This window comes from Talpa occidentalis, unplaced genomic scaffold (genome assembly GCF_014898055.3).
Source record: "Talpa occidentalis isolate TD23 unplaced genomic scaffold, MPIMG_talOcc4v2.1 talOcc4.15, whole genome shotgun sequence".
NCBI lineage: Eukaryota > Metazoa > Chordata > Mammalia > Eulipotyphla > Talpidae > Talpa > Talpa occidentalis.
The window spans coordinates 67,860,510-67,866,509 of record NW_023601543.1 but is presented as its reverse complement, the minus strand read 5'-3'; positions in this window follow the sequence as shown (position 1 = coordinate 67,866,509).

The window sequence follows — 6,000 nt, the reverse complement described above, 5'->3', positions numbered from 1 at the left end:
AATATTTATTTATTCATTTATACAAGCGCTGGGTACAGTCAGAAGCGCCGGAGGTTGAGAGAATTCACCAGAGCCAGAGCAGGGAGCAGAGCAGGCAGAAGGACCGAAGTACACTGCTGAGGGGAGCAGTGGGCGGCAGGAGAGGTCTGCGTGCCATGTTGGACCCTCCTCAGGTGGCCGGGGAGCAGCCGGGGATCGAACCGGCGCTGCAGAAGCTGCGGGCAGCTTCACAACCCAGCGCTCAACCTCTGCGCCACCAGGGAGACCCTCATTTTCCCTTTAAATGGACTGAGAAAATTCAGTCACTGGATGTATAAAAAGTAATGTAATTGTTTTCCCTTTCTAGGATTCCCTATTCATATGACTTTTGTTTTGATATTTTCTTTTTCACGTGTTTATAAAGAGATGGCTATAGAAATAGATATTAATGAGTTCTAAATTGGTTTTCTACAATATATGTAGAAAATAAAGTCATTGGAGGAATATGGTTCAATCGATAAGTGGGGGGACTCAGGAAATATTAAGAGATCAGAGTATCATTTGGGGTGGTGGATTTGGGAAGAAATCTTCTGTGATCAAGGGATTTAAAGGATAAGCATATCTAACATGCAATTTAAATTTACTTTGACATATGCTCACTCACGTATTTTTCAATGGAATTCTGCTTAAAGTAATATCCTGTTCGCTTTTACCATGAGTCCTTGAAGAATAGGATGTCTCTTATTAGATTCTTCTATTGTGGGATAGAGTGAAAGGAACAATCCTGATATACGAATTAATTGAGACAGACGATCAGAGGTGGAGATACCCATCTTCTCTAACACCTTTGCCAGAAATTTGCAAAAAGACTTAATGGAACATTGAGCTATCTATAGGGAGTTGAGATCAACATTATCTAGATTTTTGAAAAGACCCTAAACCATGTCTCTAAGAAAGAGTTCAGAGTTAGTGAACTTAAGGACATCATATATTTGACCCAGAGTAACAAGTATAACTTCTTAGAAATAAGCTCTGGACATTGATATTAGCAAAATGGTCTAAGAATAATTTGTTGATTATCTAACACTATGAAGTCTCTGCCATAAAATATATTCCATAATCCCATTAAAACCACATGAAAACATGTATAAAATGTCATTTTGCCTCTTCATTACTTTACAGTTTTTCAGGCTCTAGGAAGGCAAGTTTAATTTTCTAAGTTTTGCAAGTATTTCTTAAAAAGTACTACCTACAATGATATAGGCAATAAATGATTTGAACTATACACACAAAAGACAATATGCATGTATATATGTAGACACGTCTATGCATACATATATACATGTCATATATACCAAAATATATCTAGATAGAACTGTTATAAATTCTTTTCCCAAATAATATCTAAATGTATAGGCAATGAAAACTATCATGAAATATATCTAACCATTTAAAGTAAAATATAAATCCTTACCTCCTCAATGTTTATTTTTTAAATTTCTTTTAAATATTTATTTATTTATGCATACAAGAGCTGGGGTACAGGCCAGAGATGCAGGGGATGAGAGGACTCACCAGAGACAGAGTGGGGAGCAGAACAGGCAGGTCTACAGAAATACACTGCTGAGGAGAGCAGCGGGCAAGACAAGAGAGGTCTGCTGCGCCATGTGGGTTGCTCCCTCGCCTGCTGGGGATTGAACTCGTGCAGCAGAGGCTGCAGATTACTTCACAGTGCGGTGCTTAACCCCATACGCCACCAGGGAGGCCCCTTAATGTTTGTTTTAAATTAACAACTTCATTTTTATATTCTTAACATTACAAGTTGTATGCTTGTGTCACAGAAAATGAGAATTATTGAGCACAGCTCAACACATTCACAGTCTCAACTCTTTCAATGCTAAACATTTAGCTTATTTCATGTCTAATTTTTTCCTCAAGTTTGGTGGTGGTTGCTGTTATTCCTATTCATTTATTTATTGACAAGTGTTTGTTGTCCTTTTTTAAAAAACATGTTCTCAGTAAGGAAATGAATCATCTGTTTACAGCATAACTTTTGAAAAATAAAATGAGTGTAGATATTATAAAACAAACAAACTCCAGTCGTGAGATACCATATACATCATGTGAAAGCAACAGCCTAATCTTCAGATTTTGAAAATTGGAATGAAAAAGTCACTGCAGAAAAAAATGTCCATTGTTCCTGCTTATAAAGCTTGGGTACAGTTCCATAAAATGTTTAATAAGCTGACTTTTTTTTTTACCATTGTGTAAATAAAATAACCAGACCAAAACTGTTCCTTGCAATTTCAAGTTAGATTCATAGCCACACAAAATACGAAGGTACTATGCATTTCACCTGTTAGTATAATCATTTTTTCTTGGGTAGTGGGAGGGCAGACAAGATGACTGCAGAGACTGAGAATGTGCGAAGAGGGCCTCCCTGGTGGTGCAAGGGGTAAAGACGAAGTTCAATCCCCGGCCAGCCAGGGAGCAACTCACATGGCACAGTAGACCTCTCCTGACTCGCCCGCTGCTCCCCTCAGCAGTGTTTTTCAGTAGGTCTGCCTGTTCTGTTCCCCACTCTGTCTCTGGTGAATCCTCTCACCCCCCCCACACACACACCTCTGTCCTACACCCCAGTTCTTGTATGCATAAATAATTTTTTTTTAAATGTGGGAAGAAACATATACTAGAGAGAAAAAAGTAATGGTGAAAAGAAAGCCTCAATTATGCATCCCCTAAAGGTGTTAAGATTATACTCCAACTTTGGAAAATTAATTTTCATGGAAGAAGAGTTTGAGTAATTGCAATTTAACATGAAAAAATGCACATAAACTAGAATAGAATTCAGTAAAAAAAAAATAGTTGGCAAAATCTGTTGATTTATTTATCTAGATTAAGAAACAGTGGGCCTCCCCTGGTGGCACAGTGGTTGAGCGCTGGGCTGCGAAGCTGCCCGCAGCCTCTGCAGCGCCGGTTCGATCCCCGGCCACCAGTGAGGGTCCCACATGGCACACAGACCTCTCCTGCCGCCTGCTGCTCCCGTCAGCAGTGTACTTCGGTCCTTCTGCCTGTTCTACTCCTTGCTCTGGCTCTGGTGAATTCTCTCACCCTCCCACGCTTCTGACTGTACCCAGTGCTTGTATACATAAATAAAAATCTTAAAAAAAAAGAAACAGTAACTACGGTTATCAGTATCTGACATCCATCAGACAATTGTTAACAAATTAATAACAGTATCTTGATTAAGCACATACTAATCAGGACTTCCTACGAAACACTGACTAGCCCAGTAAGTGAGGTCACCAAATTAACCTAAATTCTTTTTTAGTTATGTTTAATCTTGTATATTTTATTCTCCTTTTTTAGCATTTGAAGATAACAAGTTGAATTGCAGATTGTTTATGGACCTCTGAAGCTGTTTGACCAGTTCAATCTCAGTTTTGTTGAATTGTAGTAAAAGGAATAGCATTTGCAGGGAGAAGAGAGATACTGGAAAGGTCGGTAATAGGTGTTTTCTAAGAGGCCAACAGAGAAGCCCCTAAGTTTCGAGTTGAATTGTATTTTTCTTTATATAAAGTTTTCTCCTTATTTCTGTTTTCTCATGTCCACTCAAACCAAGGCTATTAGCATCTTCACTTGTTTTATTCTCTTCTCTCTTGGTTTTCTTGTGATGCTCATCTTTATGAGGTGAGGATGTCCTCTTGACCCCTACTATAGGATCGGGTAATTTTGCCAACTACAGTCCCAGAGTGTTTAGGTGATTGGCTCCCTAAACATGTCAAAAAAAATGACTCTGGAGGCTGGAGGCTTTGGTGGTGAAGAATATTTGAATGTGTGTAGTTTGAGGGATGCTTTATACTCAGTGTACCCCCTGAACTTTTATTGGAATTAAATTTCAGCATAGCAGTTGTAGTGTACATATATATATATGTACATGTATATATATATATATATATATATATATATATATATATATATATAAACATATCTATACATATGTGTATTGGTCACAAATGCTGCTGTTACAAATGGAGGTAACTGAGTTCCAAGAATTATCATAACAGTTCACTTAGCCACTTTTCAGAGTCCTAGTAGGTTAAGGTACAGGCATGCTGTTATTATTGCTCCTTGAGAGACATTGCTGTCATTCAGAAAATGTCAATCTGACACTTTCCAATGAATGATTTTGCTTTTTCTGAAGCACACAATTAGTTAGTAGTTGAAGTGTTTTTATATGCATTGCAACAATTTTCACATATACTTCAAATACCATACTGCTTATTGCTGGCCTGTAAACTGTATCTGTAAAAGACTGAATATCATAGGGGAGATCAATATTGAGATTACCATAGTTGTGTTTTTTCTAAAATCACTAAGTCAGTTGCCTGCATTTTGCAAAATTCTTCCTTATTCTTTTTCATCTTCCTCCTTTTAACTCTTACTGGGGATAAGTTCTACCCCTGAATGAGACCCTTGACATGCCCCTAGGTTTTCCAGTCACATTTAAACAATACAAAAAAGCTTTTAATCTCACCAAAGTATTAGCAAATTCAGTTTCAACTCATAATGACTTAACTCCAGTCTAGTCTAGTGTTATTTCAAATGCCAAACTTAATCAGAGTAAATTTTTTTCCTCCTCAAGCTCAGACCTGCTTGAGTACCAGAAGCCTTTAGTAGGAAAAGGACAAGAATTAACTTAATTCTTCTTCTCTTAGTTGTTTGCTAATTACTATACACATGATGCCAGGGCACAGGCAGAAAGGGCATGATTTTAAGTAGTTGATTCATTTGGAATCTGAAGTTAGGGCACTCTGGCAATAGTATTTTTCAATGATGCTTCTTTCTTCCCATGGGTTGCCCTTACTGGGTTGTTAGTGATTTTCCTATTGGGTATCTCCCACTTAAACTCCTTGGTGATGAGAATGCCTTTTGTCTGGCTGGTTGTATATAATCTCACCCTCAGTCTCTGGGATTCCAGCTGTTTTTACCTGGGATCCCTATGTATTCCTAATCAGACCTGTGGTTCAGAGTAAATATGGAAAAAATATAGATCGAATATCTTTTTCAAGGTCCTATTTTTTCCTCAGGAAAATATACCTCGTCCTCACATTTGTTAGAAGAGGAGCTGGCCCCCAGTCCTCTATACTCTGTCAGCAGTAAACGGAAGCACTAGGCACAGGTCTTGATTTCAGAATACAAAGACAGAAGCCAGATGCTTGTCCTATTGTTCTTCAAACTCTTAGAAGAACATTTGAAGACTTCTTTCAGATCTCAAAGCTCCTGTCACTTGAGTTGAGGGAAGGTAAAGCACAGAACAATATGATATTTTTGGAAATAAATCTGATCACTACAAACCACCAGAGTAGCCAAAATGAAAAAAGGAAACATTAAATGTTAGCAAGGATGTGGAGCAACTGGAACTCTCATATAATACTGGTTGGTATATAAACTGATAAAATAACTTTGGAAAATGCTTTGGCATTATATACTACTGCTGAACATACCTATTCTCTGTGACCTCACAATTTCACATTTAGGCATTTATCTAACAGATCTGCACACATATGTAAAACAAAAGTATAACACAGAAGGCTTTTTTGTAATAACCAAAGATTAAGAATTGCCTTGTTGCCTATCAATAATAGAATGGCAAAATAATGGTGGTATGTTCACACAATTTATTAATTAATGTTCACACATTATTGATGATAATCATTCTACAACTATACATATCAATATATCATAAATACAATATTAAAACCAGGCATAGAATATGCATTGTATGTCACCATTTATATGGAATCCGTTCTATAGATCAAGTTACTCCATGCTGTGCTACAGGTCAAAAATAGCGGGTTGGCTGGCTGGAAGACCCTTGAAGGTGGAACCTGTGGTACTGTTTTAGCGTTCATAATGTTCTATTTTGATCTGGTGCTAGTATTATTTGTAACTTTATCTCATAACATTTTATTAAGCTGCACACACATAAAACATGCAGTTCTTTTAGCTGTACTACTT